This window comes from Scyliorhinus torazame, chromosome 13 (genome assembly GCF_047496885.1).
Source record: "Scyliorhinus torazame isolate Kashiwa2021f chromosome 13, sScyTor2.1, whole genome shotgun sequence".
NCBI classification, from domain to species: Eukaryota; Metazoa; Chordata; class Chondrichthyes; order Carcharhiniformes; family Scyliorhinidae; genus Scyliorhinus; species Scyliorhinus torazame.
Window position 1 is genome coordinate 121,186,783 of NC_092719.1, and position 20,091 is coordinate 121,206,873.

Sequence of the window (20,091 nt, forward strand, 5' to 3'; positions counted from 1 at the left end):
GTCCCACTCTGAGTCCATGGCACTTTGGGGTGGGGGTTCGTCTCCACCCATCCACTCTGAGTCACTGTCCGGTATTTCGTCTTCCCGGGTAGGGGTGTCCTGGGTAGTGCTGTCCCGGGTAGTGCTGTCCCGGGTAGTGGTGTCCCGGGTAGGGGTGTCCTGGGTAGTGGTGTCCCGGGTAGGGGTGTCCTGGATAGTGGTGTCCTGGGCAGTGGTGTCCTGGATAGTGGTGTCCTGGGTAGTGGTGTCCTGGCTCGGATGTGACGGGGGCCTGTGGCTGCCCCCCTCGTCGCTGGATGGTCGCTCCCGCACGTGACGGGGGTGTCGTCTCCCTGTTGCTCCAGGTCTCTCCGTCTCCCGTGGTGTGCGAGGGGCATCCTGCGGGCGTCGCATGCTGGAGGGTCCGGGTCTCTCCGTCTCCCGTGGTCTCCGAGGGGCATCCTGCGGGCGTCGCATGCTGGAGGGTTCGGGTCTCTCCGTCTCCCGTGGTCTCCGAGGGGCATCCTGCGGGCGTCGCATGCTGGAGGGTTCGGGTCTCTCCGTCTCCCGTGGTCTCCGAGGGGCATCCTGCGGGCGTCGCATGCTGGAGGGTGCGGGTCTCTCCGTCTCCCGTGGTCTCCGAGGGGCATCTTGCGGGCGTCGCATGCTGGAGGGTGCGGGTCTCTCCGTCTCCCGTGGTCTCCGAGGGGCATCCTGCAGGCGTCGCATGCTGGAGGGTGCGGTTCTCTCCGTCTCCCGTGGTCTCCGAGGGGCATGCTGCGGGCGTCGCATGCTGGAGGGTTCGGGTCTCTCCGTCTCCTGTGGTCTCCGAGGGGCATCCTGCGGGCGGTCTGCATCTGCGGGGATGGGTGCCTGGACGTTTGGTCCTGCGATATACAATGAAGCATGCATGGTTAGACATCAGGCAGTGATCAGGTGATACGGGGGAGGGGGATATAGGGGAGGGGGGATATGGGGACGGGCTGTTGGTGGCTCACTTGCTCGTGGGGCCCCGACCTCTGCATCAGCAACCTCCCAGTCCTCAGGTCCGCCAGCCAGTTCCAGGGCCCTTTCCTCGTGTACGGTCAGTGGCCTCTCATCAGCGGGCCCTCCTCCAGTCCTCACATGCTCCCTATTGTTGTGTGCGCGCTTCTCCTGGGGGGGGGGGGGTGGTGGCAGGGGTAAAAGGCAACAGTGTTAGGCAGGTATATGAATGCACGCCATCGGTTGCGCGTGCATTGCAGAGGCTAAGGTTAGGGCTGGATTCACTTGGGGATATGGGGGATATGGGGGAGGGGGGGATATGGGGCAGGGGGGATATGGGGGACGGGGGAATATGGGGGATATGGGGGAGGGGGGATATGGGGGACATGGGGGAGGGGGGGATATGGGGGAGGGGGGATATGGGGGAGGGGGGATATGGGGGATATGGGGGAGGGGGGATATGGGGGATATGGGGGAGGGGGGAATATGGGGGATATGGGGGAGGGGGGATATGGGGGATATGGGGAGGGGGGAATATGGGGGATATGGGGGAGGGGGGATATGGGGGATATGGGGGAGGGGGGAATATGGGGGATATGGGGGAGGGGGGATATGGGGGAGGGGGGAATATGGGGGATATGGGGGAGGGGGGATATGGGGGAGGGGGGGATATGGGGGAGAGGGGATATAGGGGATATGGGGGAGGGGGGATATGGGGGATATGGGGAGGGGGGAATATGGGGGATATGGGGGAGGGGGGGATATGGGGGATATGGGGGAGGGGGGAATATGGGGGATATGGGGGAGGGGGGATATGGGGGATATGGGGGAGGGGGGATATGGGGGAGGGGGGATATGGGGGATATGGGGGAGGGGGGATATGGGGGATATGGGGGAGGGGGGAATATGGGGGATATGGGGGAGGGGGGATATGGGGGATATGGGGAGGGGGGAATATGGGGGATATGGGGGAGGGGGGATATGGGGGATATGGGGGAGGGGGGAATATGGGGGATATGGGGGAGGGGGGATATGGGGGAGGGGGGAATATGGGGGATATGGGGGAGGGGGGATATGGGGGAGGGGGGGATATGGGGGAGAGGGGATATAGGGGATATGGGGGAGGGGGGATATGGGGGATATGGGGAGGGGGGAATATGGGGGATATGGGGGAGGGGGGGATATGGGGGATATGGGGGAGGGGGGAATATGGGGGATATGGGGGAGGGGGGATATGGGGGATATGGGGGAGGGGGGATATGGGGGAGGGGGGGATTTGGGGGAGGGGGGATATGGGGGATATGGGGGAGGCTCACCCTGCCTGCTCTGACGAGGTCGTTCACCTTCTTGTGGCACTGGGTGCCTGTCCGTGGTGTTAGGGCCACAGCGGTGACGGCCTCTGCCACCTCCCTCCACAGACGCCGGCTGTGGCGTGGGGCAACTCTGCGGCCGTGCCCGGGATACAGGGCGTCCCTCCTCTGCTCCACCGCATCCAGGAGCGCCTCCACATCGCGTGACTCGAACCTCGGGGCTGAGCGACGGCCATCCATCAAGTCGGGTGTTGCGGTCGGCTGTTCCGGTCGGGTGGGGGGGAGCTGCGCGGCCTTATGAGCCGTCACGCCGTGCAGCGCGTATGACGCTGCACGGCGTGAACCACTGCGCAAGCGCGGATCCCGTTACGTCGCTGCTAGCCCATTTTGGGCCGCAGAATATCGGCCCATTTTTATGACGTGACGCAAGTGGGATTTGCGCCGTTTTTTGCGCCGATCGGCGGACTTTCCGCCGATAATGGAGAATTTCGCCCCAGATTCCTGGGATATTGGGAGCGGTTATGGGAGTGATGGCACCTGCAGAGGTCAGATGGGTTGCAGCTGAGCAGGAGACGGGAGCAATTTCCTTTGCAGGGCAATTTGTGAGCATATTGAGAAGGTTTAGACTGATCTAATAAGGGGGATGGAAACCAGGAGGTAATATCAGAGAGAAACACCAAGATGCACAGGGAATTAGAGGAGATGGTTAGCCCTAGTGTAGAAAATGGTAGTGCTTTATTTGCAGCACAGCAGGGGGCCAAGGCCGCACTCAGCGTTATTTCCTGCAGTGAGGAGCTCCGGCGTCCTAATCTCTTGACGCCACCCCCCCCCCGATGCAACCCCCAGATCCCCCAATGCTCCAACTCATCTATAAAGGGTCATCGAGCCACCTTGCACCCACGTCACACGGGCAGGGCATCCAAGGGCCCAATGCCAGCGTCCGGTTTGAGCGGTATTCTATAATTGTAGGGCAGTGTGCCCATGCCCTCGAATGCCTCCTGGTTGTGGGCGAGGAGCGAGTGGAGCTGTGCCCTAAGTCTGACGTGCCTTCTGGAGACAGAGCGTGTACCCGCTGAACGAGGTGGAGAACCTTGCATGCCTGTGCGCTTAGCAGGGAGTCCTTCATGATCCAACTATCTCAAAGGACAGTAATGCTGTGTATGCATTGTGTGAGACCTGGAGCTGGCAGGATCCCACGGCCGGGATAACGTTTCCGTTGTAGTCGACCATCTTACAACGGGATGGCCAAATTGGTGGTCTGGCCTTCAAGGCGTATAAGGCTGACCATGCTATTAGGTTGGCGGAGGCACCAGTGTCCAAACGGAATGTGGTTGGTGATCGGTTGACCGTTAGGGTGGCACACCATTCATCACCCGGATTGACACTGTTCACTGGCATCGGCTGGTGCTTGGGGACATCCGGTTCCTGTCAATGACCGCAACACGGAGGGCTTCCCGGTCGTCTGTATCACCGGTCTGTATATCATCAGGGTATGACTCGGTGTATGGAGGCTGAATGGTCCGCACGTCCCTACGAGGCTGGCGGAATTGGGGAGCGTTGACAGGTTGAGCTGCTCGACAGCAGGCAGCGTAGTGGCCCATCTTGCCACAGCGGAGGCATTGTCGGTTCTTTGCTGGACATTGCCACTTTAAATGTGCGGATCCACAGCTGCCGCACGTCGTGATGTCATGGCGTTCGTTGCGCTATCGCACATGCACCGATCGGTCCTGCATAGAGCGCGCCTGCGCGTCACGTCCCTCTGCGTCGACGTCTCTTTTGGCGCGTACAAGCACGGGAGACCAGGGAAAGAGCGCAAAATGGCTGCCCTCGTCTGGGCAGCGGGCCGGGAGGAATTTGATCGCCTGGACCTGCTCGGCCTCGTAGGACCCCTGCCTTGCCGATTTGGCCGCGTAGGACCCCTGCCGTGCCGATTCAGCCGCCTGGAATTGGGAGTAGCGGCTGGTCGCGTTTTCATGGAGGACGCAGGCTTCGATGGCGGTGGCTAGGGTGAGGCTTTTAATTTCGAGGAGCTGCTGGCGTAGGGTGCCCGAGGTGACCCCAAACACAATCTGGTCCCGAATCATTGAATCAGAGGTGGCCTCTTAACCGCAGGACTGCGCGAGGATACGGAGGTGTGTTAGGAAAGATTGAAAGGGCTCATCCTTACCCTGCAGGCGCTGCTGGAAGAGGTACCTCTCGAAACTCTCATTTACCTCGACGCTGAAGTGTTGCTCGAGTTTGAGAAGGACCGTCTTGTGCTTCGTCTTGTCCTCACCTTCCGCGAACACCAGGGAGTTGTAGATGTGGAGTTGCCCTGCCGTGGAGAGGAGGAGGGCGATTTTCCTGGTGTCGGAAGCATTCTCCCGTTCTGTGGCTTCTAGGAATAACTGGAAGCGCTGTTTGAACAACTTCCAGTTGACGCCGAGGTTTCCAGCGATTTGGAGCGGCTGCGGCGGGCTGGTGGTGTCCATGGCGCAGGATGGCGGATTCCTGCAGATGTGTAGGTAGGTCTCACAGTTACTGGGTTCCAATCCTGGTACTATGTCGTGTTGGGTGCTCTGCTACATAGACGAGCCAACACGGTTGCAGATGGTACAACTCTGTTTTATTACTTTCAATAACAACATCTGTAAATTTGTTACTGTGGTTCGTTCATTACCCTTTAACCTGTGGACCCAGCCCTAACACTATCTTGGAGAGGCACTCATCACATGGTGAATGTCTGAGTGGCTTGCTGTGAGCTCTGTGCCCTGAGCTATCTCCTGTTGGAATGAGCGGGAACTGTGGTGTTCCCCGTTTTATAGTGCGTGTGCCCTTGCTTGTGATTGGCTGCGATGTTGTGTGTGTTGGTTGGTCCGTTGATCTGTCCATCAGTGTGTATGTGTGTTTGCACCATGATGTTTATCTGAATATCATGACAGCTGGGTTCTCCTCGGCCAGGCTGATAGATGCCAAGTGGCTTAGATTCAGTGCAAGCACGGATAAGTGGATTCCTAAACTCAATTAGCCGTGCGACACTGGGTTCCACCCACAATGGACGGGATCCAGATTGTAATGTGTCGCAAGATCTGGTTAGATCTTGCAAGGTGTAACAGCCATCGGGAAGCCCTGGAAAGGCCTATTCTACTGGTGAGACGGGGCTGGTACATTGAGCTGCAAAAGCCAGATGCAATCCTCTAGTTGGGCTGAACCAGGGGCTGGGCTCTCCGTTCCCCGACGTCAAAATGGAGTTTGGCAACGGGGTGGAGAATCCATTTTGGCGCTGAATTCAGGAGCGACGTCGTTTTTAAAATTCTCAGTCCCCTGAAAATTGGCGTATTCAAGGAGTATGTCGCGCCGAGTATCCACGGCCTCAGGCCATTGCCTAAGGCCCGCCCCACGATGTTCCGTTGCCGACCAGCCGAATTCCCGACGGCGTGGCTTACCAGTGCTCACACCATCTGGGATCCTCGTGTAGCGACTACGGACTCAGTCTGGGGCCGCCACAGTCAGGGGACGGCCGATGGGCGAGCTGGGGGGGCTTCATTCGGGGCTGGAGGCAATGTGGGCCGGCAATCCGGGCTGCGCAAGCGGCTGATGCGGGGCACTACTTTGGCGGTCTAGGTCCGCGGGCTGAGTCCGTCATGGAGCACGGCGCTGTCGCTGCAGGCCACCGCTGTGTGCATGCGCGGCCTCTGACCCGGAAGTGCTGGGGGCCATAGCAGCAGCTAGAGCTGCGAGCTCTATCCCTGCTATCCCATAGCAAAACAGGGAATCTGTGGCCTTTTGACGCCAGTTTTCCTTGCGTAAAAGACCACAGTTTTCACGATGGCGTGGGACTTAGTCTCCAAAACAGAGAATCAAGCCCCAGATCTTTATAAATAATCAGCTTGATTTTCCTACTCAATGTACATAAAAGGCAGGAATAGAGTCAAGAACCTGGTAAAATAAAGCCAGTGGATCCAGAATTTCAAAGATTCCTTCCCATTTCCATGGCATACCACCTTCCTCTGGGCGGAAAAATGTTGGGTTATGACTCCACACGCAAGCCCTGTGATGTTGATTTTGCCATTCTCAAGGCCAAAGAGAAACTTGTTCTTCAACCACCATGTGATTCTTTTGTTTCCACGGGATGGATGTGGAATCCTGTGCAAACTCAATCCAGATAAGTCAGTTTCTGAACTTCTGGGAAGCGTACTTGAGAGTCGGGGAACCTTTTGACTGGTAAGATTAAAAGATCTTGTCAATGATCCTCATTCCCCTTCTGTCTCCGTGCATCCCCCGACATATCCCCTCCATATTCACATCATCTTCCGTACCCTTCCATTACCCCCATACCCCATTCAAGCCCCGCCTATTCAACTTCCATACCCACTCATCGAGCATACACTTTGTACAAACCAACTGAATCATCAGAAGTTTGTCAAGTCTTTGAAAAGGACCTGTAAATGACACAATGAACAAAAAGGCTTTAAAAATCTCTTTTGAAAAAAACTACTGACCTTACAAAAGCATAAAAGTGTCATTCAACCACTGCCATTTGATGCTTTAACAACATAATGCCTCTAAATCTTAGCTAAATAGACAGGCATTGAAAAAATGCATTAAAGAAATAATAACTTATTACAACCCCATAAAGCTATCAATCAAACAGAACTTGCACCCCCTTCAAGCCCTGTAAACAGACCCCTACTATACAGAGTCCATTTCCCAGTCTTGATACTCAGCCAAGCATTCATAATGAGACCATCTGGCAACTATATCAATAGAAGCAGTTTAACAGATGACCAGATATTTCCTGTGGTTAACTGATACTTTTATGTGCTTGTAAGATGACCAACTTAATGAAGGGATTTTTGTTGTTAGTGCTTCTTCACTTCTCTCAAGATGATTTCCACAATTTGGGAGATCACTTCTGCTACCTAGGTAGTTTTTTTAACCTTTGACCTGCACTTACCAGCTGTCAGCCTTCACAGCAGCATGGCAGCTGCTGATACACCTCCACCTTGGACCTCAGATAAGCAACAAGAGGAGGGGAAGTAACACCAACGGCAGAGCAAGCAGCAGTATTCTTCCACAAGACAGCACCTTCTGAGGACACTTGAATGATCTCTGAAATTGCCACACTGCACATCTTTGCCAGATTCTCAGCTGTCATCTTACACTGGCTATTACCTATAGTCTGCACATGTAGGGCCTGAGGCCTGACTCCAAAGGTGGATGACAACTGACTGGAGTGACTCTTGACTCTGCGCTCCTCATTTGCAGGAATGTTAGGAAGGTTTTTCCTTATCACAGGTACCATTGGAGGTCACGGCAGCTTCATTAGAATCGGCAGCACACTCCGCCAAATAAAAAGCACTCAGGGACCTGAAGTGCCTACACCTTTACAAGAGCCTGGGCAGTAGCTCTATTGACACTGAGGGTAAGATTTCCCTGCTGGCTCCAGAACCGCATTGTCATGTGGGTCAGAACTCTCCACCATGTGAGGGACAGACTCATGTTATGGTTTTTACCGGATGGCCAACTAATGGCTGTCATTATCCAATCAAGGATGGTGGGCAAGCTCTCGCAGCTGGATGGAGGGTCAATCAATGGTCTCCCCGGTTGAAAGGCGCTTTTCGGAGACTGATAGCAAAGGTAAGAAAGAGCCCATGGGATCCAAGGACATTTCACAAAATTGGATCCAAAATTGGCTGAGTGGCAGGAAGCAGAGGGTGATGGTCAAGGGGTGTTTTTCTGACTGGAAGCCTGTGTCCCACAGGGATCAGTGTTGGGACCCTTGCTGTTTGTGGTTTTAGAATTGAATGTCAGAGAGTTGATCAATAAGTTTGCAGATGATATGAAAATCGGTGGGGTGGTAAGTATTGGGGATGATAGCCTTCGATTCTAGGGGCATATAAATGGGCTGATCAGTGGCAAATGGAATTCAATCCGGGTAAGTGTGAGGTGATGCATTTGGGCAGGACAAACAAGGCAAGGGAATACATGAGAAATGACAGGACCCTGGGTAGCACCAAGGATCAGAGGGATCTTGGTGTGCATGTATACTGGTCCCTTAAGGTAGCAGGGCAGGCGGATACAGTGGTTAAGAAGGCATATGGTACACTTGCCTTTATTAACCGAGGCATGGAGTTTAAGAGCAGGGAGATTATTGTGGAAGGGAAATTAATGAGTTGCCAATTTAGAAGCATGGTGGGAAATGCTTGACTATAGTTAACACTGCTTTTTAGCGAAAATGCTGAAATATTCTGGTCTTGGCCTTATTATGAAAACACATTGTCCTCCAAAAGATAACAAAATGTGTACTCGAATTGTTTGTAGCCAAATGCAAGAACATACGTACTATGTATTTCATCTTGCGTACTTTCCAAGGTCTATTTAATACAAACATGGATGTTTACTTCAAACTGTTATTTCAGACTGTAAAAATATTTGCTTCCTTCAATCAAATCTCAGAGTGCAGTGCACTGGCTTTGCAGCTCGAACACTCTCTCTCCGCAAATATATTTGTGTAAATAAATTTCCTTAAATCAAACCTCGAGGAATTTGTCTTTATTATGATTTCCACAACAGTTATGCTGGAACTGTATAAAATGTTGGTTCGGCCACAGCTAGAATATTGTGAGCAGTTGTGGAATCCATATTATAGGAAGGATGTGTTAGCACTGGAAAGGGTGCAGCGGAAAATTACCAGGATGTTGCCTGGGCTGGAGAGATTTAGGTATGCAGAGAGATTGGATAGACTGGGGTTGTTTTCCTTGGAGCAGAGGAAACTGAGGGGGTCACGATTGAGATGTATAAAATTATCGGGCATAGATAGAATAGACAGGAACAAACTTTTCACTTTGGTGAAGGGGACAATGACCAGGGGGCCATAGCTTTAAGGTAAGGGGCAGGGGGTTTAGAGGGTGTGTGAGGAAAATCCTTTTTAACCCAGAGGATGTTGGGAGTTTGGAATTCGCAGCCTGAAAGGTTGGTGGAGGCAGAGACCCTCATAACATTTCGTATTAAATGTGCACATGTGATCCCAAGGCATACAAGGCTATGGGCCAAGTTCTGGAAAATGGGATTGAATGGTTAGGTGGTTGTTTTAGACTGACGCAGACACGATGGGCTGAAGGGCACTTAGGCGGGCAGGGAGAGCCTGGAGTACGATTCCTCTGGTCTCCAGCCAAGGCACTACCTCCAGCCAGTTCAATTCCTCCCTTCACCTCCAGGACTCTGGAGGCCTATTGGAACATTCCAGCCAGCCTCTTTTAATTGGCCTTAAACGACCCTTGATGATCAGTGTTGGTTAGCGGGCGGCTAGCTCTGCCACCCCTCCATCATGCCTGCAGAGATACAGTTAGCAATGCATCCCTACCAGGAGTGCCCGCTGGCATGAGTGGTGAGCCACCTCAGTCCCAAGAGATTTCTGCAGAGTGAGCAGCTGAGAAGGTCCGCCCTTTGTCCCCCACAGTCCGCAAGGAGAAACCAGCAGAAGGAAGTTTATTAATAACAGTGACTAGAATTTAATATACAGCAAATACAACGGGCGGGATTCTCCTTTTCTGAAACTGTGCTGACGCCAATGGGGAATCTGTGGACTATTACGACAGCAAAACCGGCACCACACCTGGACCAATTTCGTGACCATTGAGGGGCTAGTACCGGCACCACGTGAAACACACTCGATTTCACTGAAAAATGGTGCGGAATTCGCCGGGTCCGTGATAAACACTCGGGAGGCTGACAAACTGCAGCCACATACACATTACAATCCCCACACACACTCATCCCAGCCGACAAGATGGCACTGGTTGTGCTGGAGCGCGCCCATACAGGTGATGGGTCGTCTGGGGCCAGAGGGCACCTGGGGGGGGGGGGGTGTCCTGGGGGACACCTAAATGACCCGTGGCTGGTTCACAGTGGACTGCATAGCTGCCTTGCCGGCTGCGGCAATGGTGCTCCATGTCCGTCGACCGTGACCCCACAGCCCACCTCTTGGCCACCCCCACTACCACTCCCCCCGGCCCTGACAAAAGCCCCCTGGCCAGCGGCACAACTGTCAGCAAACTATGGCTATGTTGGACACCTGCCGTACCCCCTCTCTCTTCCTCAGCAGCCGGCAAGCCGGTTTCACGATTTTTAAAAGCACAAGTGAACCACGCCGTCGCAAACTCGGCCCATCAGAGTTGGAGAATCGTGAAGGCCCCGGAGAGTACTGGGTAGGGCCTGTTAATGATATGGAAACAGTGCCTATTGTACTTGTGAAGTGAAACACATTGATGTTGTTTTCGAGATGACAGAGAATCGCGATTTGGCATCAAATCGGCTTCTGCTGTGATTTTGGCGTTGGAAGCTATTCTCTGCCAAATCACATTTCCTGATTTCGGCATCGACTAACGGAGAATCGCTCCCAACAGGTTAACTGGTGTCTAATTCCTAACCCCCGACTTAAACTCGCCTCACCCTCTAGACACACACACAAGACAGGCAAACATAGAGGGGAGAAGATTGGTGTAAAATAATAAGTAAAAAAGATAAGGGGCGGGATTTCGTCCAAAGCTGGAATTGAGAAACGTGATTGGGCGGAGAATCGATTTTGACGCTGAAATCATGGCTGGCGGCCGTTTCACGCCAAATCGAAATTCTCCGGTGCCTCGACAGTGGCGTCAATGAGTTCCAGTCCGCATTTACAGTCAACGGCGTTGGCATATCATAGGTGGGTCTGACCCGGTATTCTCCGGGGCCTCCGCGATTCTCCACCTCCACTGAGGAGAATTTCCGGCGGCGAGGTTTACTTGTGCTTTTAAAAATCGGGAAGCAGGCGGCGTGGTAGCTGAGGGAGAGAGGGGGATACGGAAAGTGTCCAACATCGCCATAGTTTGCTGACAGCTGGCCGGGGGCCTCTTCCAGGGCCGGGGGAATAGCGGGGGTTGGCTTGGAGGTGGGGTCGGGGTGGATGGACATGGAACACCATTGCCACAGCCGCAAGGCAGCCATGTAATTGCTGCTGACTGCCCACTGTGATTTTGGTGCCACGGGTCATATAGGTGTTCCCGCGGGCCAACCCCCTAGGTGCCCTCTGGCCCCAGCCGACCCATTAGCGGTATGGATGTGCTCCAGTGCCATCTTGTTGGCTGGGATGGTGTCTGTGGGGAGTGGTGTGTATATGCGGCTGCAGCTTGTCAGCCTCCTGAGTGACAATTGCGAATCTGCCGAACCCGTAACGTTTTCATTGGAATCGATTGTGTTCCACGTGGCGCCGGTGCTAATCTCTCATCGGTTGCTGAATCGGTCCAGGTGCGGCACCAGTTCTGTTGTCATGGAAGTCCACCGGCTGGGTTCTCCGCTGGCGGGATGCTCCATTTTGCCGGCAGCCCGGGAGTTTCCCGAAGGCGTGGGGCTGCCCCGCAATGGGAAACCCCATTGATCAGCCGACGTAACGGAGAATCCCGTCGGCGTGGTGAAACAGAAATGTGGTGCGGCGTGGTGGAGAATCCAACCCCGCGATTCCTGTCCCGGCGTCAACACTGTGGCCGGGGTTCTCCGTCCCGCCGCACCATATTCTGGTGCAACACACCGTCGGGATTCTCAGTTTCATCGGTTGGTCAATGGAGTTCCCCATTGTGGGGCACCCGCATGCCGTAGGGAAACCCCCGGGCTGCCGGCAAAACGGAGAATCCCGATGGCGGGGAATTCAGCCCTTAGTCTCAGGAACGGAGAATCCCACCCAAGAGTCTTTGTTTCAGCTGGTTGTTTCTAGCACACCTTCCTTCAAGGCTTTCAGTTCGAGATTTCTGTTTCCAGTCTGGAATGGTTTTCTCTGTAGATTCATTCAGGTCTCTGCTGTTTCAGAAATACAGCAGCTGCTCGACTTCCGGTGGCAGCCATGGAGTGAGTGGTCACACATTTGGTGGCTCCCGCTCAAGGTGGATTTTGTGGTCCTTCCCCACCCGAATGGTGCGGTGTTGGAGGGCAAAAGATGTACGAGTGCCCAAGGAAGGTAATACTCCTCTGGTGAGGTCGATGCATGGATGAGCGGACGAGGCGTACCACAAGGAAGAGAGAGCAGGAACGTTTGTGTGATGCGACACAAGTGAAGATGGTGGAGGGCAAGGGGGGCAGTGCTGCCCACCCAGTGGTCGACAGAGCAGCATTTAAATAACAAATTTCAGCAGCAGAGGAATGAGGCTTTGGAGGATTTGGCCAAGGTGGCGGAGCTACTTAGGGCGGTGATCGAGTGGGTGGAGCAAAGGCAGGAGGCTCAGGGCCTGGTGATCCAGAAGGTGGAGGAGTCGGTGGTGGAGAATCGGCTGACCTCGCTGGAGGTGGAGATGATGATGAGCAGCCAGAAAAGGTTGAGAGAGAAATTGGAGCACCTCAAGAACCGCTCTGGGAGGCAGAATCTGAGGATTGTCAGAATGCCTGAGGGCATTGAGGGAGTGGAGGCCGCCAGGTTTGTGGCGAGCATGTTGGAGAGGCTGATGGGGGAGTTGGGCCTTTGACTGGCCCCTCAAGGTGGATCGGGCACACAGGGCACTGAGAAGGAGGCTGCAGTTGGGGGAACTGCTGAGGGCGATGGTCGTCAGGCTATATCGCTTCCTGGATAAAGAGAAGATCCAGAGGTGGATGAGGCAGACCAGGACCTACACCTGGGAGGGGAGTGAGCTACAGATTTACCAGGATTTGAGAGTGGAGCTGGATAAGCAGAGGGCCAAGTTCAACCGGATAAAGGCCGCCCTCTACAAGAAGAGGGTGAAGTTTGGGGTTTTGTACCCTGCCCGCTTGTGAATGGCGCATCCAAAACAGGAATTTTATTTTGGCTCGCTGGAGGAGGCGATGGACTTTATGAGAGACCATTGATTGGAAGGAGTGTGAGGACATTGAACTTTGGAGAGGAGTTTTGTGTAAATTGTGGGCACATTGGGTGGGTGGATTCGGGTAGGTTTTGACAAGGGACTGGAGATGGTGAGTGTACTTTTAGTTTCTTTTTGTTTGTTGGTAGTTGGGAAGATTGGTGAGGGGGGGGTGGAGTGGAAGGGTGAGGGGAAGTCAGAGACCTTGGTTGGGGCACACCATGCTAACTGGGCGGGCTAGTTAATGGGAGTGAAGTAGCAGGTTGTCAGGTGAAAAGGGTGGGGGTGGGATGTGGATTGGATTGGTTTTAGGTTTGGTGTGGGGGTGGGGAGGGGCAGTGGTGCTGACATGGGTGTGGTGGCAGGCCTGGAGGACCGTGTGACGAGGGCCGGCTTAAAAAGGGGTATGGTTGAACGGCAGGGGATGGGGCAGAACCCCCCCGAAAAGGCTGGCCATAAGGAATGTGCGAGGGTTGAATGGGCCGGTTAAACGGTTGCGTGTTTTCGCCCCCTTGAGGAGTTTGAAGGCGGATGTTGTGATCCTGCAGGAAATGCACCTGAAGTTGGGGGATCAGATGAGGCTGAGGAAGGGATGGGCGGGGCTGGTGTTCCACTCGGAGTTAGACATGAAGATGCGAGGGGTGGCGGTGTTGGTTAAAAAGAGATTGGCTTTTGAAGTGAGGCGTAGTGTGGCTGATCCAGGGGGTAGATATGTGATGGTCAGTGGGAAGCTGGACGGGTTGCCGGTGGTTTTGGTGAATGTGTATGCCCCGAATTAGGACAGCGTGGACTTTATGAGGCGGGTGTTAGGGAGGACCCCGGACCTAGACACGCATAGGCTGATCAGTGGGCGGGGGGCGATCTCAATACGGTCCGAGATCCGAGTTTGGACCGGTCAAATCCTAATTCGTGGAGGGTGTCGGCGGTGGTGATAGAATTGAGGGGTTTCATGGAGCGCATAGGGGAGAGGAGGGAAACCCGTGGAGGTTTGGGAGGCCGAGGGCGAAGAAGTTTTTGTACTTCTCCCATGAGTGTCGGGTGCTGCTGGCGGGGTGGCGGGGGGGAGGGGGAGGGTGTTTGTGTGGCCAACTCAGAGTACTCGGCGATTGTGGTTTTCCGGCCACGTGCTGCACTGGGTGGGTTTGCGGGTGGTGCGGGTGGATGCCCAATGGCCACAATGGAGGTTGGATGTGGGGCTGCTGGCGGAAGAGGGGGGGTGTGAGCGGGTGAGGGCTGCCATTCGGGAGTATGTGGAGTTGAACGATATGGGGGAGGTCATGACCGCCATGCTGTGGGAGGCACTTAAGGAGGTAGTTAGGTGAAAATATATCTCAATTTGGGCACATAGGGAGAGGGTGGAGCGAGAGGAGAGGGCAAGGCTGGTAGAGGAGATCTGAGGGTGGATAGGAGTTACTCTGTAGCGCCAGAAGGGTTGCAGCAGGGAAGGCCAGACAGTCTGTGTGAGTAGAGGGAAAAGGCAAGTAGGATGCTGGCCCACCAGCTGAGGATACAGGCAGCAGCGAGGGAAATTGGGAGGGTGAGGGCCAAGAGGGGTAAGGTGGTGACAGATCCAGAGGGAGCGAATGGAACATTTTAGGTCTTCTATAGGAAGCTGTAAAGGTCAGAGCCCTCAACCAGGGAGGATGGGATGCAGTGGTTCCTGAATATCGCAGCTGAATGTTGATGCAAAGTTGTTGGCGAATGTGCTGGCGGCGCGAATAGAGGACTGTGTGCCGGGGTGATAGGGGAGGACCAGGCGGGATTTGTAAAGGGACGCAGATGTCGGCAAATGTGCGTTAGCTACGTAATGTATTTATGATGCCCTAGGAGGGGCAGGAGGTTGAGGTTGTTGTGGCAATGGACACGGAGAAGGCCTTTGATTAGGTGGAGTGGGTGTATTTGTTGGAAGTACAGGGCGATTCGGGTTTGGGGAGGGGTTTGTGGCTTGGGTTTGGCTGTTGTACAGGGCGCCAGTGGCGAGTGTCCAGACGAACCGAATCAGTTCAGGGTACTTCAGCTTACATCGGGGGACCAGATACGGGTGCCCGCTTCTACCCATTGCTTTTCACCTTGACGATAGTGCCATTGGCAATGGTGCTTAGTGCGTCGAGGGGTTGGAAAGGGATTGAGCTTGGTGGGGGGGGTTGCCAAGCATAGAGTCTCGCTGTATGTGGATGATCCTTTATATATTTTGGACTGGTGGGCGGCACTGGAGGGATTATGGAGGTTTTGAGGGAATTTGGCCGGTTTTTGGGGTACAAGTTGAACATGGGAAAGAACGAGGGGCGTCATTCTCCGACACCCCGCCGGGTCGGAGAATGGCCGTTGGCCGCCGTGAATCCCGCCCCCGCCCCCGCCGAAGTCTCCGCTCCCGGAGATTGGGCGGGGGCGGGAATCCGGCCGTGCCGGTTGGCGGGACCCCCCGCTGGATTCTCCGGCCCGGATGGGCCGAAGTCCCGCCCAGGAATTGCCTGTCCCGCCGGCGTAAATCAAACCTGGTATTTACCGGCGGGACCAGGCGGCGTGGGCGGGCTCCAGGGTCCTGGGGGGGGCGCGGGGCGATCTGACCCTGGGGGGTGCCCCCACGGTGGCCTGGCCCGCGATCGGGGCCCACCGATCCGCAGGCGGGCCTGTGCCGTGGGGGCACTCTTTCCCTTCCGCCTCCGCTACGGCCTCCACCATGGCGGAGGCGGAAGAGACTCTCCCCACTGCGCATGCGCGGGAAACTGACAGCGGCCGCTGACGCTCCCGCGCATGCGCTGAGAAACTGACAGCGGCCGCTGACGCTCCCGCGCATGCGCCGCATTTCCGCGCCAGCTGGCGGGGCAACAAACGCCATTTCCGCCAGCTGGCGGGGCGGAAATCCCTCCGGCGTCGGCCTAGCCCCTCAATGTTGGGGCTAGGCCGCCAAAGATGCGGAGACTTCCGCACCTTTGGGCCAGCGCGATGCCCGTCTGATTGGCGCCGGCTTTGGCGCCAGTCGGCGGGCATCCCGCCGTTGGGGGAGAATTTCGCCCGAGGTGTCCTCGATCAATACTAGAGGGCAAGAGAGGAGGTTAGGGGAGTTGGTGTTCAAGGTGGTGGGAGCGAGTTTTAGGTATATTGAATCCAGATGGTGCAGAGCTGGGCTCAGCTACACAAATTGAACTTGGCACGATTGGTGGAGGGAATGAAGGCAGATTTTATGAGGTGGGATGTGTTGTCGCTGTCACCGGCTGGGCGCGTACAGACGATAAAAATGACAGTGCTGCCCAGGTTCTTGTTCGTGTTCCATAACTTCCCTATCTTCATTCCCAAGTCCTTTTTCAGGAAGGTCAATGGGATAATTTGGGGATTTGTGTGGAGGGGAAGGCCCTGTGGGTGAGGCGGGAGTTTCTGGCGAGAGGGCGAGGGGAGGGCTGGCATTGTCGAATCTGCTAAATTATTATTGGGCGGCGAACATTGCGATGGTGAGGAAACGGGTTGTTGAGGAGAGATCAGTTTGGGGGTAGATGGAGGTGGCGTCGTGTAGGGGATGGGTTTGAGGGCACTGTTGTTGGCACCTCTTCCGGTCTCACCTGTCAGGTGGATTCGGCATTACAGGAGTCAAGCCATGTGCAGGCAACATTTTGGGCTGGAGGGCATGCCATTGTGGATGCTGATCTGCGACAACCATAGGTTTGTGCCGGCGGGACTGGGTGCGGGGTTCCGGGGGTGGATAGAGTTCTTTAGGGACTTGTTTATAGGGGGCAAGTTTGCAGGGCTGGAGGAATTGTATGATTTTTCCAAGGGGAATGGTTTTAGGTAACTGGAGGTGAGGGATTTTGTGAGGAGAGGAGTCGTTCTTCCCGGGGCTGGCACCCCCGGTGCTGAAGACAAGTTGCTGTCGGAGGTCGATATGGGGAGGGGCGTGTGTCGGATATTTATAAGGAATTGATGGTGAAGGAGGGCGCTCTGGTGAAGGAGATTAAACGCAAGTGGGAGAAGGAGCTGGGAGAGAGGTGTGGGCAGAGGCCTTGCGGATGGTGAACGCACCCTCGTCATGTGCGAGTTTAAACCCCATCCATAGGGCCCATATGATGGTGGCGAGGATGAGCAGGTTCTTTGTGGGGTTGGAAGACAGGTGTGGGCGGTGTGCGAGGGCGGGGGGGGGGGGGGGTTCGATGCTGCGAATCACGTCCATATGTTTTGGGCTTGTCCAAGAATGAGGGAATCCTGGCAGAATGTGATGGGGTGTTGATATCGGGAGAGGTTGGCGATTTGTGGTTGTTGGTTTGGGTGGATCTTTTGGTCTTCTGATATTTTGTGTATAGATGTAAAAAGCCTTGAATAAAAAATATTTCTAAATAAAAAAGAAATACAGCAGCTGTACAGCGTTTCTGGAGAAATACAGGGGAGAAAGAATGGGCAGGTCCTTTCTTCTGAGCGTCCAGGGACCCAACTGCCTTCCCCCTGGCTCTCTGAAAATCATCCCACTCAAATCATTGCCTGTTCCCAGGCAGACTACAACCTTTTGACCAATTCATTGGCCACCAGCCAACCAATCAAACCAAGTCCCACCAATCTCTCGGGTACCAAAAAGTCTGAGTTCTGCTGTCTGAAAGCTAGCAGGGTGTTCTGTTTTGTAACTTTTGAATTCCTCACTTACCCTGCTCGACATACGTCCATTAAGCACCCATGGATCAAAACAATAACAGCAAAAATAAAGGACAGGGAAATAAGGGAATTAACAGGAAGGACCCTTACAGAGGCTCATCAAATCTTCAAAAAAAAACTCCAATCACAATTGTATGTGCAACAGGGTGGTTTAATAACAGGATTTGTGGTACAAATCAGAACATTTCATATTTTGTCTTTCACCTCATTCACTTCTCCGTCTACCCACTTTCTTGTCTAATCTTATAAACCCAAATTCCCCTATCCAATATGGGAAGAGCCACAACTCCTCCGCCCAGGTTCTCATGATTGTTGCACTCTCCCTCGCACCCCAACCCCAAACTTCCACCAGGAATTTGCTCATTGGGTTCTCCAAATTGGTTACCCTAAGATGCCTGGAGAATTTCTTTACATGTTTGTCTGAAATTATGATGATGGATTGCGGGTGAAGGCTCGAAGAATTTCTTCACATTAGTCTCTCACATTGTGTATGAACACTCAGAGTCCTATTTGACAATGATGTCGAACATTGACGAAGCATATATCAAAATGTACATAGCGAGTGACAATTCAGACAAGTTCTTTAGAAATTACATAATCATAAAATCATAGAATTTACAGTGCAGAAGCGGGCCATTCGGCCCATCGAGTCTGCACCAGCTCTTGGAAAGAGCACCCTACCCAAGCCCACACCCCCACCCTATCCCCATAACCCAGTAACCCCACCCAACACTAAGGCCAATTTTGGACACTAAGGGCAATTTAGCATGGCCAATCCACCTAACCTGCACATCTTTGGACTGTGGGAGGAAACCGGAGCACCCGGAGGAAACCCACGCACACACGGGAAGAACGTGCAGACTCCGCACAGACAGTGACCCAAGCCGGGAATCGAACCTGGGGCCCTGGAGCTGTGAAACAATTGTGCTGACCACTATGCTACCGTGCTACCTAATTACCCTGGGGCCTTCAACCTTTTTGAGTGAAACATATTTCCCACCTTCAAGCTCTCTTCCTTTGAATAATTGACATTATCTGAGGTCACAATTGTTACAGCAATCAAGCTGTAGCGATAAATGGTACAATCTCTTGTATCCCAATCATTCAAGTTACTCTGGCACTACACTGCCCTTATCAATAACCTCTTGTCCAAAGTAAACAAATATTTGGAGAAACATGACTGTAAAGTCACATTTTGGACTCAATCTAGGTGTTCTCTCCCATTGTGCTGCTTCACACTCATCTGTTCATGATTCCATCTTCTCCTCATCCACTGGCATCATCTCTGTTAATCTAAGGCAGCACCCGCACGTAATCATAACTGTTGTGATGAGGACAAACAGTAAGAGTTATTCTGTCAGGTTTTGCTGATGTTCCCTTGACTACCCCTTCATGAACAGTCCTCCTCATCCAAAGTGGGAACATCACGGTGGCACCAAACGCTGTCTTCTTGTCGCCTTGGAAACCTGTATTAATGATTTCCCTCCATGGGTCTCTGTAGTTGGGGACTAGTTTGACCCACTTGCTCTCCATGAATCTAGAGTAGCTTCTTAGCTTTGTTAAGTTAAGAAGCATTTTTATTTCTTTTTGTTGACGTAAGCTACAGTCGGATGGTCCTTTACTAGGTGATACCTATCTTCCCAAAAAATTTTTAAGACTTGAATAGCAGGAGCCAACAGTTCTTCCATCAGACGGTCCATTGGATGATCCAGGATTCTCAGTCAGGTCAAAAGGGGGAACCAAAATCCTTCCAATGAGGATCAATGCTGGTGATCACCCATGCTGGTGTAAAGTGCAGCTGCAATAATGGCACATGTGCTATTCAGTATGCTTCTGACCAACTCAGGCCCACGCTGTACTGAATGTTTGGTTCATTATCTCAGTTTGGCTCAACTTCTAGTGTCCCCATTCTTTTTTCAGGGACTGGATTTGTAAAGAATGCTCCCCAGTCAGATAGCACAGAAAAACCTTTTCACCACACAACTACTTCAGAATATCTTCATCTTGTTGGAAAATAATTCAACAAATATCAATGCACCAAAGTTGCTCAAGATGCAGGGAAAAGGTCCAATAAATTTCAGCCCCTTGCCCTCATGTACTCCATTGAATCTGGTGGCTTTAGAGCAAACATTGTCTCTGTTGGAGCTCAATGTAAAACCTGACATATATCTCAGGATTTTACACAACCAATTTAATTCTTCTTCATACTTAATCTTGTTGGTCAATCTATTGTATATTCTTCAAGATACCCAGCTGTGTACTCAAGGCATTTGCTTAGATATGTAGCATGTACATTTCCTGGTGAGTATAGTTTAAGGGTTGCCTTCAGTTTCATATGGCTTATTCTGATAGTTAAAAAC